Genomic DNA, 20,918 nt, shown 5'->3' on the forward strand with positions numbered 1-20,918 from the left:
TCTCTGGAGAGATTAAACCAGAGGGATCTGATCCTGGAGATGTCAGAACAGCTGAGAGAGAAAGTGACTGATGAAAACAGGGGGTTAAGTGAAAGTTGACACTGATTTGTGAAATCCCCTTCCTGGCCCCCTTTCCCATTTGGCTGCCAGGATACTGACAGCCAGGCTTCTATTCCCCCGAGAAGGAGAAGGCAGAGTCCTTTCTGGGGAGGCTGGCCAGGCACAAAACTTACTTAGAGACAGAGTTTGGGATTCTCCAGAAAATGGACACCGTATCACTAGAGTAAAACCCACCCATGGCAAGTCCTCTGCCCACCATTAAAACTACCTCCGTGAAACAGGAATATGCACCAAGAATGAGAAGTAAGTCTCAACAGTAAGACCAGAAGCTGAAGAACAGTGGAGCCATGACTTCAAAACATTCTGGGGGAAAATAATATTCAAGTTAGAATGTTATAGTCAGGAAAACAACGGATTAAATGTGAGGTTAGCATACAGACATTACCAGGCATTAAAGCTCTCAGAGCATTTTCTCCTGGTCTTTCCCAGGAGGACTTCGGAACTTCTGCTCCAGCAAAATGAACAGGAAAGCAAGAAAGAGGTAGGGATAAGCGCCAGGAAGCAGGGATGCTAACACAGTAGGAGAACAAAGAGGATCCTCGGGAGGATGAGAAAGGCCCACAGCCAAGCCATGCAGCCCTTCTACAGAGCAGCCAGGACTGCTGGGCAAGAGCATGCAGGGCTCCGGGAAGCACATTTTCAAGAAGAAAGCTGCACTGATAGAATAGTTAATGTGTTTGAGTGAATTTAAAGGAGAGATTCAGTTATGTTAGAGAGTTTGGTGATATATTATTGATTGACCCATGGAAAACTAAGCAAACAAGAAATAAGTCATCTACAGCTTCATGTAACACAAAACATTGTTAAATAAAGGAAAGATAACATGTGTGGCTTAACTGTGATTTGTACTTAGATAGCTATAATATGACAAACTGAATATACTGATTTAAATCCAAACTCTGATGTAACTATAGTGAGAGGGAGATGGGGATTGAAGTGGAGAGTGGGGTACACTGGAAGAGCATATAGTGTCATATTTAGAAGATCAAGAAATAGTAGGTAAGCATGTTATATAGATTGAATATGGTAAACAGCAGAAGAAACAACAAAAAGTATATTGGTTTAAAAAAACAACCACCACGCTACAGCACAATATGAAGTTTCAGAATTCAGGGGGCAAAAAGAAGTTCCTCAAAGCTTCCAGAGAGGTTAAAACATAATAAAAATCAGGTTTCATACAAAGAGGTTTGGGTGTGGGAAAGAATGAGATGAGGTACCCCTGTTTATATGAAGCCATAGAATCATCTGATTTTTAAAAATCGTGTTCTTGTGTTACTTGATAACAAATGAAACTTCAATTTAAAATTTTAAAATGCTGTTAATTCAGTGCCCATAGATGATATGGCCATAGTTCTCGAGGAAGAAATGATCTGTGGGTCTCATTTTGAGAAGAACTGCTCTGAGAAGAGGAGAAATGACGAAGAAAAACTTTGCAAAGAATTAAACATATAACTATGCCCTTGAGCCTTGTGTGTCAATAAAGCCTGATGGAAAAGGGAGTCATACAGAGTTCAAGTGCACCGTTCATGAAGCACTTACGCAGCACCTACTCTTTCTACTGCTTCTGTCAGGTCAGCAACTTTCTGTGGATTTCACTGGGAGGACATGGGGAGGTCTTTGTGGAACTTGATCTTGCCCTTCCATAGCAACAGCTGGTTTTTGGTTATGGCATTTCAGATATCCAACCCATCATTTTTCATCAAGGGAATTGCCAAGTTACATTCCTTCCCTTTGGAATTTCTGTTGCCTTTGGAGTTTTCCATTGCTTTGTGAAGACTCTGGTTTCTAGAATTCGGATGAGATACCACATTTCAGTGGGTGTTATGGGATTACTGGGGGTAATACTTGATATTCCAAGTGTATCTGACCAGTTCCATTCTCTCTCTGATATATAATACTATCAAGATAATAGCAAAATTGACTTCCTGGAAGCTCCATTGCACTAATGTCTCATATTGAACTTACTCTCAACTTGGATCTAAAATGCTTTTAAACCTTTTTCACACATACAACTATTAAGCCTGGTCTCATCAAGTTTATATTTGGATTCATGTTTCTGGCCTTACGTTTATCCACTTTAAATATGAAGTATGGTCTGAGGGATGCTTTTAAACTATATTCTGTCATTTATCACATATTTGTCCTATCTCAACTCCATGTCACCCACCAATTTTATAAACACCCCGTTCTACATAGTATTTATCCAAGTCTCTGATTAAAATGGTGAGCCAAATGGGGCCAAGGAAATCCGTTGGAACATTTATCATCCATTGATTAATCAGTTTTCAATGTACCAAGTTGTCATCTTAACCAGCACAAATTTCCCCAACATGTGCACTGGATATGGTGTCGAATGGCTTGTTGAATTCCATCACTTTTTGTTCTGCTGGTCTAGGAATTCTTTCAGAAAAAGAAAATGTGAATAATTTTATATGACATTTTATATTAACACATTCTGGCTGGATAATCACCATTTCTCCGTCTGAAAATTGCCTCACGAATCATTCTAAGACATTAATTTTAGAATTTTCCTGAAGATTGCTGTCAAGAGTTAAATAACCTACTTTCTTTTCTTGAAAAATCAAAACCATATGTGGTCATGTGCTTCTAGCACTTCCCTTCCCTATGGTTCTTCAAAAACAATTGACAGTGTGTCACGTATCTTTTCAAAGCAATCTCAGTATTCTGAGACACAATTTTCCCAGATCAGATGATTTTTTTGCTCATCTTGGGTTCAGTTCCTACTTTTCATTCATTCTGATGATTATTTTCATAGATCAAATGAAAATAAGCCCACAGATCAAATGAAAATAAGATTTGAAGAACATTAACAACTGCAAATATATAGAGGACAGTAAGGAGAGCCAATTCACTGATAGTAAGGAGCTATTTTTGAACCTCAAAAGATCAGTAATTGTATCAAATTTAAATTGACTACAGCCTCCTACTAAAAGACAAAGATTGCCACGTGGATTAAAAAACAAAATCCAATTATTTCCTGCTCACAATTTGACAAGAGATACAGAAAGGTTGATGGTTAAAGTATAGAAAAAGATACTCCATGCAAACACTAACTGAAAAAAAAAGTGTATTAATATCAAACAAAGTCGTCTTTTTGAGGAAGTCATTCCTATATAAAAAGAAAGCTATTTTATGATGTTCAATTCACCAGGAAGTAACAGTTCTAAATCTGTATTCATCCAATATATAACTCGAAATATGTAAAACAAAATTTGAACAAACTAGAGAAGTAGAAAAATCTAATGTCATAGTGAGAGAACTTAAGACAACTGTCTCAGAAACTAGTAAATGGAGTTCTTGACAAAATTTCAACAGGAATACAGAAGATATGAACAAACTTGACCAAATGGACACATATAAATCAGTGCACCCATAACTTCAGGGTAAACATTCTTTTCAGACACATGTGCAATATTTACAAAAATATGGTGGGCCGTTAAGTTAATTCTACCAAATTGAAAAGTTTGATAACACAGAGTGTCTTATCTGTTACCTGACCACAGTGCAATTAAGACAGCATCTAATAAAAATACTCTCATATGTTTGAAAATTAGGATATATATTTCTAAATAGCCCATGGGCCAAGGAAAAATGGAAAGTAGAAAATATTCTTATCTGAATTATAATGAAAATACTCATTAGCTTTTCTGGGATATAATTTTTGCTGTGTTTAGCAGGAAGTTTATAACCTTAAATGCATCTATTAAAAAAGAAAAGAAAGTCTGAAAATCAAATGACATAAGCATACAAATAAGGAAGTTAATAAAAGGACAAACAATAAATCTAAAGAAAGTAGGAGTAAAGAGAAATAAGAATAGAATAAAGAGGGTCAATATATTTTGTTAAGACACAAATAATAAAACATAAATTCCAGGTGAGGTTTTTTAATAAAAATGAGAAAAGGCACAAATAACTATTATCAGAAATTAAAAAGCATATACTTTCAGACTTGTTCAAATATTAAAAATTTTAGCAGTCTATTATAAACAAATGTATCCCAACAGTCTGAAATTTAGATAAAATGTAAAATTCCTAGAAAATGCAGGTTATTCAAGTGAACACAAGAATTAATAGGAAAATCTGTATAGTCCTGAACCAATTGAAGAAGATGAATCCATAATTTAGAACTTGCCACAAATACACTCTAGACACATTTGGCTTCATATGTGAGTTTTTTCAAACATGTGAAAAAGAAATATCACCAATTTTATACAAAGTATTCCAGAGAGAAGAAAAAGAAAGAATACATCCCAAATTGTTTTATGAGACCAGCATAGAGTTGATACTAAAACTTGGAAAGAACTATAAAAGAAAAGGAAATTACAGGCTAACTTTGCTTATTAGCGTAGATGAAACAACCCTAAATAAAATACTAGCAAAATAGTTAGCCATATAGAAAAGGGGCTTATATCCTGAGTACATAAAAACGTTTAGAGATCTGTAAGAAAGAGACCGACAACCTAACAGAAAAATGCACAAGAGACATGAACAGAGTCAAATATGCCTTCTTCCAAATGTCTGGAGAGGTCATGCTGTTCCTTTCGCGGTTTGCAAGGACTAAGTTCTAAAGAGGAAGAGAAGGCAGATACAGTGTGGGCAGGAAAGCAGTGCTCCCATTTCTCCAGCTTTTCCCTTTCACCCACATGGCTGTGCAGGCTGCTGCTAGCCAGCTTCTGGGACACTAGGCTACTGCTTCTCTTTGACTGGGCCTCGTCTCGGGCCACCATCCTAGTCCAGAATTGCTTCTTTTCATGGTGCAACCTTGATTTGACCCCTCCTTAGGACACCGCTATCCATATTGGAGGCATTTCATTAATGTCAGGGTAGCAGACGCAGCTGGTGCCCCAGGGATCCCCTTGACAAGCTGCAGGGGCTTTGTGGCCAATCCAAACTTCAGCTGGCTCTGGAGCTAGATAAGCTTTATGTGTTTGGAGCTTTCTTGCAAGGAGGTACCTGCATGAGGTGCCCTCCCCGCTGTCATCCCAGGGTGGCCCAGAGCCAATCACTGACAGGGAGGGGATATACAAAGGACCCACTCTCACCTCTAGCGGGATAGACTCATGTTCCCCCATTAGATGTGGGTAAGCATGGATTTCATCTGAAACCACCACATTGCTTAACTCCCCCCTTTGCCCATCTGCTTTCCTCGCTCCTGGCGAGAGTGCAGCAGAGAACGCAGAGCACTGGAGGTCTGCCCTCGTGACAAGCTAACAAGTGAGACTGCCACAGTTTCATGGATGCTGGAAGAAGAAAGGAGCATTTGTGTCAGAGACAAGAGGTACTTACTACCCACATCAGTGCAGTAGATGGAATGTCATCATTGTGGCACTGGCCCCGTCCCTTATTCTCAGAGGGCCAGAAGACGCCACCTGCGTAGTATTACAAGAGAAACACCCTGAGTTTAGGGACCCTGAATCTTTTATAACCGGAAGTGAGTAAGCCTGACCTTTGTTGTGAGGGCTTTCCAAATCTGTTAACCATAGAGTCTTAAAAAGACATCCAGGATACAGAATACACACGGCCAATTGCTTTGATCTCAGAACGTACAGAAACATGAGAGATGGAAAGAGATTTTCACTCAACTAGTCTCACTTCTACATCCTCTTTGTGTCTGAAATGATTTCCCATAATTACACCACTTTGTCAATGACTCTGATTAACCCGACTTACAGAGATGGGGACCAAATTATTCAATTTGCTGTGTATGGGATTAACTAATTAATCAATAGTACTCCAGGAGAAGGCCAACTTGTAATATTGACCTCAACTATGAACCCCAGGTTCTCAGGCTCAATCAGCTGAAGAAATCCTTAAACTTCCAGTGTCTACCTTAGAAAGTCGGGCTATCTCCCTTTTGTTCATATCGACCCTTGCGCTTTGTCTGAGGCATGAATTCAGATACACAGGCTATATTAGCAACTGCAGGGACTCTGTCTCCGCCCTCCGGAGGAAGTCTTGGGCAATTCTACCATCCGTGACTGCGCTCACCAGTTAGTTGAGACGCCCTGAATGCCTTCAAGGACGAGGTGATCGCCCTCATCACTTCAGCTGCAGTCAGGGACAAATTCTTAGTGCCTTTACAGATTGTATGACGCCTGTTATAGGGGTCACTCCTGCAGGGTACATGTAAATGATTCCGTTTTTCCTCTGAAAATCTCCCCCAAGCAACAAAGAGAAGCCTAATTTAGGAGAGCGCTCTTCCATTTTCTGAGGGCTGTATGATCATTTCATGATGTTTCCTGAAACACTTAAAAGTCTCTTATGATTAAACCTAAATCACCATGTTTTGGGGGGAGGGAGAAGAAGTTATATCTGCCTTCCATGTAAATACAGTCCTGGGGGCATAGATGACACCCCTGCAAAGAAAGTGTTGTTTACATGCTGTTGACAGTGTCTCCAAGGTGGCCTCCTGGCAGGCAGGGAGGTTTTAGGGTGCTCAGTCCAGTTAGAATAATTGAGATTAGTCCTTACTTTGAAGGGCCTGGTGGGGCCAGTCTGGCTGCACTCTTCATTTTCATTTTGAAAGTGTGATTGTTTACCACTTGCCACCTTGGCAGTCGTCAATCCAAGTCGTCCCGCCCCAAATCAGAATATACTTGTCCCTCAGTGTCCATGGGAGATGGCTTCCACGACTCCCACAGACACCAAATTCCATGGGTGTTCCAGTCCCTTATATAAAATGGCATAGTATGTGTATATAAGCCACACACATCCTCCCATGTGGTTTAAATCACCTCTAGATTACTTAAAATACCTAATGCAATGTGAATGCTATGTAAAGAGTTGTTCTACTGTATTGTTTAGGGAATAATGACAAGAAAAAAGCCTGTGCATGTTCAGTACAGACGCAACCATTGTTGGCCTAACTATGTAGTGCATGCAAGGAATAACATACTATTTGTTTTCAAATATCTTCGAACTGCAGTTGGTTGAATATGCGAATGCAGAACCCATGAATACAGAAGGTCAACAGTATTAGGCTAAGAATCACGAGACCTCCATGGGTTAAGTATCCTGTTTTGACAGGATTCCAGTGGCAAGCTGATAGCTGATTAAAAGGGGTGCACCTAGCAGTCACACCAGAGAATGCTAGGTGCAACAAGTCCAAAATCCTACAGGGCACCTCCAAGTGGGTGCTACCTTCCTTTGCAAGAAACTCAAATCATCAAAATTACTAGTTGCAAAGATGTGTAGCTCAAAGGAATGATTAAAATTGAGAGGTCCCAAAAGCCCTAGAACTTCTCTTTTCTTAATTATTAGTTTTTAATTTTTTAATTGCAGTTGACATTCAATATTATATTAGTTTCAGGTGTACAGCACAGAGGTTACACATTTACATCACTTATGAAGTGATTCCCCTAAAAAGTCTAGCACCCACCTGGCACCATACATACTTGTTATATTATTGACTGTATTCACTATGCTTACTTTACATCCCCATGACTATTTTGTAACTACCAATTTGTATTTCTTAATCCCTTCACCTTTTTAACCCAGCCCCCAACCCCCTCCCACCTATCACCCCAACAAACCTAGTACCCATCTGACAGCATACATAGTTATTACAATATTATTGACTATATTTCTATGCTATACCCTACATCCCCATGATTACTGTGTAACAACCAATTTGTACTTCATAATCCCTTCCCCTTTTTCACTCATCCCCAATCCCCTCCCATCTGGCAACCATCAGTTTGTTCTCTGTATCTATAAGACTGTTTCTGTTTTTTTGTTTGTTTATTTTGTTTTTTAGATTCCACATATAAATGAAATCATGTGGTATTTGTCTTTCTCTGTCTGACTTATTTCACTTAGCCCTCTGGGTACATCCATGTTGTCATAATTGGCAAGATTTCATTCTTTTTTATGGCCGAGTATATGTACCACATCTTCTTTATCCAATTGTCTATCAATGGACAATTAGGTTGCTTCCATATCTTGGCTTTTGTATATGAAATGTCCCTCTTTGTCTCTTGTTATAGTCTTTGTTTTAAAGTCTATTTTGTCTGATATAAGTATTGCTACCCAGCCTTTTTTTTTCTTTTTTTTTTGGCGTAAGTTGTCTTTCTTCCATCACTTTACTCTAAGTCTTTGTGTGTCTTTCAATCTGAAGTGGGTTTCATGTAGGCAACATATGGGTCTTGTTTTCTTCTCCATTCAGCCACCCTATGTCTTTTGATTGGAGCATTTAATCCATTTACATTTAAAATAATTATTGATAAGTATGTAGTTATTGCCGTTTTTTATTCATATTTTGATCTCTTTTGTTCCTCTTCTTCAAGAAGTCTCCTTAACATTTTTTATAATACTGGTTCAGTGGTGATGAACTCCTTTAGATTTTTCTTGTCTGGGAAGCTCCTTATCTGTCCTTTGATCCTAAATGACAGCCTTGCTGGGTAAAATAATCTTGGTTTTATGTCGTTGCTTTTCATCACTTGGAATATTTCCTGCCACTCCCTTCTTGCCTGCAAAGTTTCTGTTGACAAATCAGCTGATAGTCTTATGTGAGCTCCCTTTTAAGTAACTAACTGCTTTTCTTTTGCTGCTTTTAAGATTCTTTCTTTGTCTTTAATATTTGACATTTCAATTATGATATGTCTTGGTGTGGGCCTCTTTGGGTTCATCTTGTTTGGGACTCTCTGTGCTTCTTGGGTTTATATTATGTTGGTGCAAAAGTAATTGAGGTTTAAAAGGTTAAAATAATTGCAAAAGCCACAATTACTTTTGCACTAACCTAATATGTCTATTTCCTTCATCAGGTTAGGGAAGTTTTCAGTCATTATTTCTTCAAATAGGTTTAAAATCCCTTGCTCTCTCTCTTCTCCTTCTAGTACCCCTATGATGTGAATGTTGTTATGCTTAAAGCTGTCTAGAGGTCCCTTAAACTATACTCTTTTTTTTTATTATTCATTTTCCTTTTTGCTGTTCCCATTTGGTGGGTGTTTTCTGCTACCTTGTCTTCCAGATCACTGATTAGATTCTCTTCTTCATCTAATCTGCTCTTGATTCCATTTATTTTTTCATTTCAGTTATTGTACTCTTTATTTCTGACCGGTTCTCTTTTATGGTTTCTATCTCTTGTGTAAGTTCTCACTGATTTTATCTATCTTTCCCCTAAGTTCATTGAACATCCTTATAACCAGTGTTTTGAAATCTGTATCTTGTAGATTGCTTATAAGGCTCTTTGTTATATAAATAACCTTGATAAGATAGTTCAGAACAAAGGTAGCTAGTGCCTGTGCTCCTAAAACATACAGAAATATGAGAGACCCATGAGAAGTACCTCCTGATAAACATCCTCTCTGCAAATCAATTTTATATGAATCTGTCTCTAGCTCCACTTCTTTGGAAGTCAAGACATTGAAAATAAAAAATAAAGAGCTGGAGGTCAAGTTTGAAAACCACAATCATAATCATTATGATTATTACTGTCTCAGTCTGTTTCAGATGCTATGATAAAATACCACAAAACTGGGTAGCTTATAAACAACAAAAATCTACTTTTCACAGTTCTGGAGGCTGGAAGTATGAATTTATGGTACCCACATGGTCAGGTCTGTGTCTGGGGAAGGCCTGTTTTCTGGTTCATAAATGGCCATCTTCTCACTGTGTCTTCATATAGGTGAAGGGGCTGGAAGATCTGTAGGGTCTCTTTTATAATAGAATTAGTCTCATTCATGAGGGCTCCACCCTCATGACCTAAGCACCTTCCAAAAGCCCCACCTCCTAATACCATCATTTTGGGCATTAGCATTTCAATATCTGAATTTTGGGGGAACACAAATATTCCGACTATAACAATTACTGAATTATTTCCTATAATTTTGTAGATTATTATTTAAAGTCAAATAATAGTGGGAAGGCCTTTTTGAATACCACAAGGGTTTGGCTGTCTTTCCTGGTGCTGTAGTTGATAAATTTTAACTATTGAGAGAAAATGGGTATTTTCCAAGGGAGCAATGTCAATAGAAACATTTCTAAATGAGAACATGCAGATTAAATGTTTAATTCAGCTAGCTCTGCTAACTACATCATTAGCATAAATCACCTCAAAGACCTCTCTATATTTTTCTGTCTACTTCAACTCGTAGGGTCTTTTTTTAAAAATCACTAAGGCTTACAGACTCTGTTTCTTGGTTTAGACATTATTACCCTCCCATCAAAAGGTTCTCCATCACTTGGAAGATGGAGAAGTTCAATTCCATGATGTAGAAAAGGCAATGAAGAGTTGTTATGGAAATTAAGGACTCATGAGTTTTCATAGGTCATAGATGGAGACCACAGGGATATGTCTGTGTCTGCATATTTAATACACGTGTGTATTATACGTGCACATTTAAAAGTAAATGTTCCACAGTCCATCCGGAATTTTATGCATATTTCCCACTGTTTTACGCAAGTAATTCTTGTCTGTCTTAGAAGCTTAAATGCATGCCATCTGTCACATGGCTCTATCAATCAGCTCCGGCTGTCACTCCCTCTTCAGCACCCAGGAAATAGAATACGCAGCTTGATCAGCAGGAGAACATATTTGGTCAGTAGCTTTTTAAAAATCAAAGTGCATCCTCCAAATTAGTAACGTTAACAAAAAATTCAAAACAATTTAAAAGAGCTTTATTCACCCATGGTTTGCAAATCAGGGGTGTAGCCCTCAGTAGAAAATGAAGACGTGGTCCAAAATGGAGGAAGGAAGGTGGGTAGGACTAGATTTTAAAGGCAAAAGTTGCAAAGAACTGATGATCAAAGAGATGGATTGCTAGGGGAAACCAGACCACAAGCTTACATTATGTGTTTTCAGTGGTAGGCTGACTCAGCATTCAGTAAGTGGGGCTGTGATACAAGAAGGATGTGTAACATATGAGTAGGCACTTGTCAGCACCCTAGTTGCAGTTCGGGCTTGTAGAACAAAAGCCTCTGGGTTACTTACCAACAGAAATCAAACAGCACAGACCCTGTTCATTCTGCAGGCAGTTTCCAAGTTCAAGGTGCAGAGTCACGGTCTGTAAGCAGTCCCAGAGTTCCAACTGCAAAATTCCAAATGTTGGGCTACAAATTATGACATTAAAGATCTTATAAGTCCTCGTTAACTGTCTCAGTGACTTTAAAAATAACCATTTTCATGACTTCAATATAAAAAGATAAGAGAGGGAGGATGACATACTATAAGTAAGCAGACTTCTATTTTCTACTTCTCTCTTATAGAGAAGTTATGTTTTCAATATTATAGGGAAAAGGGAAGCGAGTCTCAGAAAGGTTAATTACCTTTTAAAGGTCACAACACCCAGGAAGTGGCAGCACAGGGACGTAATCCCAGGTCTGATTTCCTCTCCTTGTTCTTTTCAAGGAAACACACTGTCTTAAGCTGTAATGATAACACCACCTAAACAGCCTGAACCTGATTTCTCTCTCCATTCAGGAGATTTACAACTCTAAGCCGGGCCACTTCAGAAAAAGCCCTGGCCTCACCCTAGACCAACTGAACCAGAATTTCTGAGGAACAGGAACAGATTGCTACCACTAAAAGTTCTACAGATAATTCTAATGTGCATTCACGTCTGAGAACCTTCAGTCTAGCTCAACTCATTTCTTTTTCAGCACCTCTTGAATGTTTTGCAATCACTTCAGTCTCAAAATATAGGAACCAGTGATTTAACATCCCACCTCCCCAACCTTTCTCCTCTTCTCAGAAAGATGGTGCCTTGATTCACTGGGGCTCAAAATCTTAGTGTTTTCTCTTTTTCTTCCAGGGCTTTCAAGGAGGAGCATTTAATTACTTGCGTGTTGTTACTGAAGGGAAGTTAATTAATTCTCTTAACAGCTTCAGTTCATTCTCCTGGTGATTACTGCTTCTGCTACCCGCCATTGTAGCTTCTTCGCAGGAAGGAGAACCGAGAAGGAGCTATGGTACTGGTTATATACCTGTTGCATTTCCATGACTGACATCAATTTACTCTGGAAAGTAAATTTCCTCTTCTTTTGTCAACATAAGAAATGTCCAAACCTGTAGATAACTTTTTATTGGAGTTTATTTGAGCCAAACTGACAATGTACGTCAGGGAGCAAGATCTCAAAAGCTCCTAAGGATAACAGGTTTGCAGCTTCTTTTACTCATTTGAAATTAAGGAGGGATGTAAGAAAAGATTACATGGAGGTGGGAGAAAGCAAAGTAGGGAATGGATTACAGGACGGTTAAGATATGTGCTCCGTTGAGGGTGCTTCCAGGCTTATTTCAAAGGTGTCTGAGCCTCGATGCACAGAAACAGCTAAGAGGATTGCTTACGGCAAAGAAAAGGCTTTCACTAAAGAAGTTTTATGCCTGGGGTGTGACTACCCACCATAACCTGCCCAGTTAGGAATTTATGACCAGATCACCACGTGAGGTTGCTTTTTGTAGAACCCTTTTATTCATTCACACTTATTCGTAACTTTCTACCAAATATTCTTTAAAACAATACCTTGATGTTAACATAATCTCAAATTAAGGAAACTCAAACAATACTTTATATGCATGAATATAAAGCAACCCTGAACATAAGGTAATTTTCCCCAGGATAGGTGTTTTTTTAATTGAGGTAACTGGTTGACAACATATAAATTTCAGGTATACAATGTTATAATCGGGTATCTGTATGCATTGTAGTGTAGTCACCACCAAAAGTCTAGTTTCCATCTGTCACCATATATTTGACCCCCTTTATTTATTTCATCCCCCTTCACCCTCCTTCCCTTCTTGTAACCACCAAACTGTTGTCTGTATCTATGATTTTGTTTTGTTTCATTTGTTCATTTGTTTCTTTTATATTCCACGTATGAGTAAAATCATACAGTTTTTGTCCTTTTCTGTCTGACTTATTTCACTTAGCATAATACCCTCACGATTCATCTATGTTGTTGCAAATGGCAATATTTCATCTTTTCTTATGGCTGAGTAGTATTACAAGGATAATTTTTTGACCCACTTGAATATACACATTCTTAGAGATGTAGATGAAATTGTCACATTTCAACGTACAATTTTTAATGTTAATTTAGTTGCACACATATCAATTGCATATTAAATAATTAATATGCATTATAAACACATAGAAAATTATATAATATGTACCATAGTTTTGTTTAACTTAGAAATATTGCTTTCTTTTGTTTAATGTAAAAATATTTCATTCTCATATTTCCTGAAAAAATGTATTCAAATGCTTTATATATACTTTTTATAGCAATCTCTGTCATTATTAGAGCTAGTTTACATTTTTCTAGTGTAAATTACCTTTATGACCATGTAATTTTTGGTGATATAGAATCCACATACGATGCTATAACTGAAAAATTATATCCTAAGTTGTGTGTACACATTTATATAATATTTATGCATTTATTCAGCAAGTATTTGTTGAGCATATGCTATGGGCTGGGAACAGATCTAAGCCCTTTCATGTGCTGGCAATACAATAGTAACTTTATGGCATATGATGGATTTGGGGAAGACATACAACAAAAGTCCATCACGTGTGTTCTGTGAAATACTGTGAAGACAAAGAAGAAGAAGAAGGAGATTCGTGATGGAAAGTGAGATGCTCTCTTAGGGTATCAGGAAAAGCCTCTTGGAGGATTGGATTCACCATTTATTTTCTCTTCTGTATCTGAAGCTTTGACATCTGAGGTCTTCCTAACCCTACAGGGCCTGCCTCTCCTGGGTTAGCCAGTTCCTGCAGATAGTAAACAGCTCTCCTATTAGCACGTGCTCCAAATGTAAGCCAACAGATCCACAGCTGACACCCAACCACCTCCTTTATTGAGCCCTCACACTCCAGGCCACTACCTACCTGCCCTAGTCACTCGGGCCAGGTACCAGACACCTAGGGACAGTCCTGGTGCTGCAGAGTCCACTGAAGTTATTCAAGCTAGCCAGTCCTAAGCCTGCTTCTCCTGTCTTGCCATTCTTTCCCGTGGAAACCACAGTCTAGGCTCTTGCCCACAGTCCCCTCCCCCACCTCCTGCCTGGCCTGTGTTTTCTCATGTGGCCCAAGATGGTGTGGCATGCCCCCTCCTCTTGGCAACTGTGAGCAGCAAACTGCCTTTTCCATGGCACTGGTTTTCTAATCCATTGGACTTACTATATCTCACATTTTCTATTAATAGTTAAAACAGAGGGAGTGACATCTGAGGAGAGACCTAGATGAAGTATGGAGTGAGATGTGAGGATATCTGAAAAAGAACATTCCACGCAGAAAGAACTGCATGTGTTCTTGGGTTTGTTTGAGGAACAGCAAGCTGATCATGTGGCCAGAGCAGTGGGACCCAAGGGGGGAACTCTAGGAGGTAAATCAGAAAGAAGGCAGCGGGAGTATGTGCAGTGAACTAAACAAGAGCAGTGCTATCCACAGAATGTTTGTGTCCCCAGAAATTCATTCATTGAAGCAATAACCCCAATGTGAGAGTGTTGGCGGTAAGGCCTCTGCGAAGTAATTAGATCATGAGAGTGGAGGCCTCATGATGGGATTGGTGCCGTCATGAGATGTGACATGACAGTGGGCAGCTTTCTTTCTCTACTGTATGAGAATACACTGAGGAAGCATCTCTCTGTAAACCAGGAAGAGCCATCACCAAAAACCGAATCTGCGGGCACCTGATTTTGGACTTCGCAGACTCGAGAACGGTGAGAAATAAATTTCTGTTGTTTAAGACACCATTGATGGTATTTCTGTTATAGCAGCCCAGACTGACAAAGGTAGGCAGGCCCATGGTCCATCCGAGACTGCCAGCAATGGGACTGCCAACGGGGAGAGGCAAAGAGAAAGTCTAGATGTTGAATTACTCCTCTAGATAATGAGTAACTTTTGTCAAGGGAGAGACGGAAACACACAGATAGTTCAAATCTCCCATGAGGTAGTTCTCAGTACAAAAGGACCAATAAATGACTCCCGCGAAAGACAGAAGAGAAATCTTGTTTCATTATCATGTTATCCAACTATAATGGATTATTGTGTTGAATTATGAGAAAAAACACTATGTTTCCTCAAACGAGAGCAATTACAAAATGGCCTCTAGATCATCCTCCTGCCACAGATCTTATTTTGCATTTTGACTCAATAAAGCTTCTTTTCCTCTTAGTTTTCTTAAAATGGGGAAAAATTTAGGCCAGAGGCATTATGAACGAAGTAGGTCAGAACAGTGTAAACTTTGGCCAGGATTTATGCATGTTTGTTTAAATGCAATACTCATTATGCATGTGGCGGGCACAATTAGTATGCAAATTAATTAGACAATCTTTCTTGCATAACTTATCACTGTTCCAGGCATGAGGGAGGCTCAGAAGTGTAAAACGGTGGTCAGCTCATGGAGTCGGCCTCAAGCTAAGCAGAGGTAAAATAACTGATATAGAGTAAGGAGCAAAATTGTGTGATATATATTCCAACTTTTCTATACATTCAGAAGAGAAGGAGATAAGAAGTAGTGGCATAATGAATGGAAACTTGATTTTCAATTTAATTTCGACATTAAACAAAGTGTGAGATTCACATAGAAGGATGGTGGAGAGACTGCATGAAGGGAAAAAACATGAAAGCAGATAAGATCATGAAGTTTCTGGACAGTAGAGCGTTCAACCGGATTAGAAAGAGAAAAATATGAAAAAATATGTATATGCTTGTTTGGGATCTTGAAAACAAGATAAACTAGCATTCGTGATAACTGGAGGAAAGAGAGAGTTATTGGTCATTTTTATTTTTTAACAAAGTAGTGACATGATGTGAATTATATTTAAGGAAGGTCTTTCTGTCAGAATTAAGCTAAATGGTTTATCAAGGGCAATAGATGTGAGGTATACTAATTTCCTAGGGCTGCCATATCAAAGTGCCATAAACTGTGTGCTTGAGAACAAGACAAATTTATTATTTCAAGTTCCAGAGGCCAGAAGTCCAAAATCAAGGTGTTGGCAGAATTGCTTGCTTCTGGAGGCTCTGAGAGATAATTTGTTCTGTGCCTCTTTCCTTGTTCTGGCAGCTACCAGAGATCTTTGGCATTCCTTGTCCTGTAGACACATCACTCCAATCTCTGCCTCCAGGGTCACATGGTTTTCTCTCCTAGTCTGTGTCTATGTCCAAATTTCCCTCTTCTTACAAGGTCATCAGTTATTGGGGTACAGCCCACCCTGATCTTCTGTAGTCTCATCTTAATTTGATTACATCTGTAAAGATCTTATTTCTAAATAGGTCATATTCACAAGTACCAGGGGTTAGGACTTGAAAACATCTAACTGGGCGACACAATTAAATCCACAACATGAGTATTTGGTGCTCCCATAGCAGATGCTATGGACTAAATTGTGCTCCCCCAAATTCATATGTTGAAGTTCTAACCCCCAGTATAATGTAATTTTGGAGATAGGTGCTTTGGGGAGGTAATTCGATTTAGATGAGGTCATGAGAGTGGGGCTTTCATGATGGGATTAGTTTCCTAACAAGAAGAGACTCCAGAGAGCTTGCTCTCTGTGCCATGTGAGGACACGGAAAGAAGGTGGCCATCTGCCAGCCAGGAAGACAGCCCTCTCCAGGAAACTGAATTGGCCGGCATCTTGAGCTTGGACTTCCCAGCCTCCAGATGGTGAGGAATACATTCCTGTTGTGTAAGCCACCCAGTCTGTGGTATTTTGTTATGGCAGCCAGAGCTGACTAAGGCAGCAGGTTGGAGGTGACTCATTCATTTAATAATTACAGTGGCCCCTGCCAAGTGGGAGGAATTGAATGCTATGGGCCACGCGTTGCCATTAATTTATTACTGTATTTATACATCTATGTATATGTGTGTCTATTTGGTCCTCATTTTATTCCCAAAAAGGACTTAGGCATCTAATGTGACCACAATAGAAGAAATGGAAAAGTGAGTAGGAATGTGATCATTCGGAGGGAGAAGAATTAGGAAACAATACCTGCAACTCCAAAGCAACAAATGTCAAACATGTCAAAGAAATGGAAGATTCCTGACAAAATATAAAATACCCAAATAAAATTAAGACATAAAAAATGGAATTAGACCAATTGCTATAGAAGACAATGAAAAGGTGATTAAACAACTTCCACAAAAATGTGCTAGAACCAGAGGGGCTCATAGCTGAATTTTACCTAACCGTTAAAAAAAAACAGATGATTCTATCATTTCTTAAGCTAGTTTCAACCTCAGGAAAAGGTAGAAAACTCAGTGGTTCCTTTCATAAATCCAGCTTAAGTTTAGTATCAAAATTTTATAATTATAGTACATTAGAAAAGATAATCATCTGTACTAAATACAGGTGGAAAATTATAAATAAAATATTGGCAAATAAAATCCAACAGTGCATCAAAAGACTAATGCACTATGACCCAATAAGAACACAAGGCTTATTTTTATGATCAGGAAATCTGTCAGCCTACTTCATCTCATTAAAATGAAAGGAGACAGCCTATAATTAGAAAAATAGGTGTTGAACATTTATTTAATGAAACAGAGCAAGAATTCTTAATTTAAAAACTCTACGTGATGGGAGAATAGAGAAACAATATTTATGTCTAAACAATAGACAAACAACATATATTCTGAATGCCCAAACACGAAAATCAGGAACCAGTCCAGGATGCCCGCTATTATTACCACTATACAGCAATGGTATTTTGGAGATGGGTAGTAGACAGACCTTCGGTGGTCTCAATGCTCCCTGCCTCCTGGGATTCATGCTGCTGTGCAATCCCCTCCCAAGTGTAGGCTGGCCCTGGAGACTCGCTTTGAATGACTAGAATGTGGAAAAGATGATGGGCTGTCACTCCCAAGATGAGGTTACAAAAGACGGTGATTTCTGTCTTGTTCGCATCCTCTTACTCTGTGGCTCTTCTTCTGCTTGCTTCCTCTGATGAAGTAAGCTGCCAGGTGGGAAGCTGCCCTGTGGAGAGGCCCATGACACAAGGAACATCCACCAACCAGTGATAAACCAATAACCAAAAAGATCTGGCTCTTACCAACAATTACTTGAGTGAGATTGAAAGTGGATCCTCCCCACCTTGAGCCTTGAGATGGCAGCAGCCCTGACCACCACCTTGACTGCGGCTTGTGAGAATTACTGAAGATACAGACCCAGTTAAACTGTGCCTGATTCTTGACCTACAGAAATGGTGAGAAATAAATGTTGTTGTTTCTTACAAGAAAACCAAGGAGTCTACATTTGTTGCCTAGGGGTGGGAGAAGCATTATTAACAAAATAAGGAAAATGGCTTAGAAAAAAAGGAAAATGAAAATGATTGGAAGAAACGTATTGGAAGGCTAATGAATTTGATCATTGGAAGGAGGGTTGGATGGCGTAAGAGTGTTGAGATCTTGCTTCCAAGTATATCCTCTTTTGGCTCCAATAAACTTTCTATAAAAATTCTCTACACGTTTGAAAATGTGTACATTGACAAGGTTGTGGATTCTGCAAAGCTGGCATCCTAACAAAGCTGAAACCAAGGGTGCATTTGTTTTCCCTCTATCTCTCAGGTTCCACTGACTGTTTGCTATCACCTCAGACAATACTAAGTTCTGGACCCTGAATACATAATTGTCTTCTGCTTTAGAGGCTGTGATTTGGCTTGTCTTCTGAATTCGGTGGACACAGGATCCAATGAAATTGCATGTCCCATTAATTCTGTGGACTTTATGGAAAAATGAAGGCCATGAGAACCTTTGTGTTATAATTGCTGAGGCCCTGAAGAAATTGCACACATGCCAGGTGGAGACTACCTAGGCTGCCGCTGCCCAGTAAATCCCAACTCTACTGAGGCACCGAGAAGTCTACAGGCGGGAAGTGAGCAGAATAAGACATGAAAGGGTCCTTGGTTGTATTTTTAAAAGAAATTCGGGCTTTACGTTTCTAAGTTTACAGGGCAAGAAAATTTAATTTTGGACTGCAGAATCTTTGGACTTCAACCTGCAATGGGATTTAACACTCAATTCTCTTTGGAAATTTGAAACTGAAAGAGGCGTTTACATTAAAATCTGGGATACCTCAATTGTTATGAGTTGAATTGTGTCCCTCCCAAAATTCACGTTATGAAGCCCTAACTTCCAGGACCTCTGAATGTGACTGTATTTAGAAATAGGGCCTTTTAAAAGGTGATTAAGTTGATGAGGTCATCAGGGTGACTCTAATCCACTCTAAGTGGTATCCTAAGAAGAAAAGATTAGGACACAGGTACATTGGGAGAGCCATGTGAAGACACAAAGAGAAGACAACCATCTGCAAGTCAAGAAGAGAAACCATGCCCGCTAACACGTGATCTGAAACTTCTAGCATCCACAATTGTGAGACAATGAGTTTTTGTTGTTCGGCAGCTGTGGCACTTTGTTATGGCCGCCCCAGCAAATAGTACAGCCATGTGGTTGGGTTTCATTACGGAGGTATGTCCTATAAATTTTATTAGTGAAGGGACAGTTGTTACGGGAAAATGGCCCAAAGATGAGAACAGAAATGTCCTGCGAGATTGCTGAGCTCCTCCCCGTGGGAGATTGAGAGTTAAGCCCAAAGAGTGAATAGGTCAAAATGGGAAATGTTACAAAGCATGTTTTATTATTACTCTTGATGTTGTTTATCCTGTGAAGAAAACGTAACTGTGATTCCAGGCCTGTCTCTGCCTTTCATTCGTTTCACCCCAAGGTGGCAGTGGTGTAGTGGTAAGTTCTATTGGTCAAGTTTAAAGACTACCCCAGGGAACTACTCTTTTGATTGAGTAGGTTTAAGTTTCTAATTCTGAGAATGGGCCAGCAGACATATGAGGTCCTCTATCCAAGCTTGTTCCCCCACTTTCACTTCAGTTATAAAAGTGATACTTTGATTTCCCGTCTGCTTTATCTTTTATTACTCCATTTCTTCACAATAGGATATAGGGGGGAAATGCTCCCTCAAAGACACCAACAAATGATTCCATGTGTTGACATTTTCCTTTCTAAAGAGTTAGTTTTTTTGAGAGTGGGGATGCTATTGTTCTTGGACAACTGGCAGGCTTCGCAACGTTCCCCGTGTCACCCCACAGTCTAGGAACGAGTGTAATTTAAAGGCAGTCAGTGACTGACTTTCCCCTTTCTATCTTAGACTACCCTATAACTTGGGAAAGCCCAACTTTTGTAACGTATATTTCATTTATTAAATGTTCCACTTAATGCCAAGTCCAATTTAATGTTAATTTTAAAAATCTTGATGTGGCTAAAAAGTATTTAATGCTTTATAGTTTATAAAAGAGTACATAGTTGCCTTCCTTATCTCCTCACCAGAAGCAAGAGACACAGATGGACATTTTGTAGACATGATGGGATGCAAAAACACAAAATCCCAAAAACTCTAGCACCACAGTACACTGTAGATTATTGGTTGTTTACCCTCGCGACCACGGGGCTGACTGGGAGCTGTCACCAGTGCCACTGCCCAGCATCATGAGAGAGTGTCATACGGCATACTGCTAGCCCAGGAAAAGGTCAAAATTCAAATTATGATTTCTACTGAATGTGTATCGCTTTTGCACCATTGTAAAGTTGAAAAATCATAGTCAAACCATCGTAAGTCAGGGACCATCTGTACTCTCATACATATTATTTGATTATCCCCATATTGTGGATGACTCAGAGAGCTCATATGAATTACAAAGCGTTACAAAGCTAATCAGTGGCAATCACCCAAGCCTCACTCTTCTAGTTTTAAGTGCAGGGATCTTCCTACTATATAATGCAGTTGCTTTGCGAACATTCATTAACCTTGCTGTTTGATGAGGAGTCAGAAA

The 20,918-nt window shown here is 39.2% G+C and overlaps 1 long non-coding RNA gene across 1 annotated transcript; it reads left to right on the forward strand.

The window, feature by feature from the left end:
- The first annotated feature begins 1,465 nt into the window (after nt 1-1,465).
- LOC109461037 (uncharacterized) lies at nt 1,466-19,761 on the forward strand. The gene is made up of 3 exons (XR_012495430.1): nt 1,466-5,419; nt 11,892-12,103; nt 18,646-19,761. It is a non-coding gene; the product is annotated as an uncharacterized LOC109461037 (long non-coding RNA).
- The last annotated feature ends 1,157 nt before the right edge of the window (nt 19,762-20,918 follow it).

Source organism: Rhinolophus sinicus, linkage group LG04, assembly GCF_036562045.2.
Source record: "Rhinolophus sinicus isolate RSC01 linkage group LG04, ASM3656204v1, whole genome shotgun sequence".
NCBI lineage: Eukaryota > Metazoa > Chordata > Mammalia > Chiroptera > Rhinolophidae > Rhinolophus > Rhinolophus sinicus.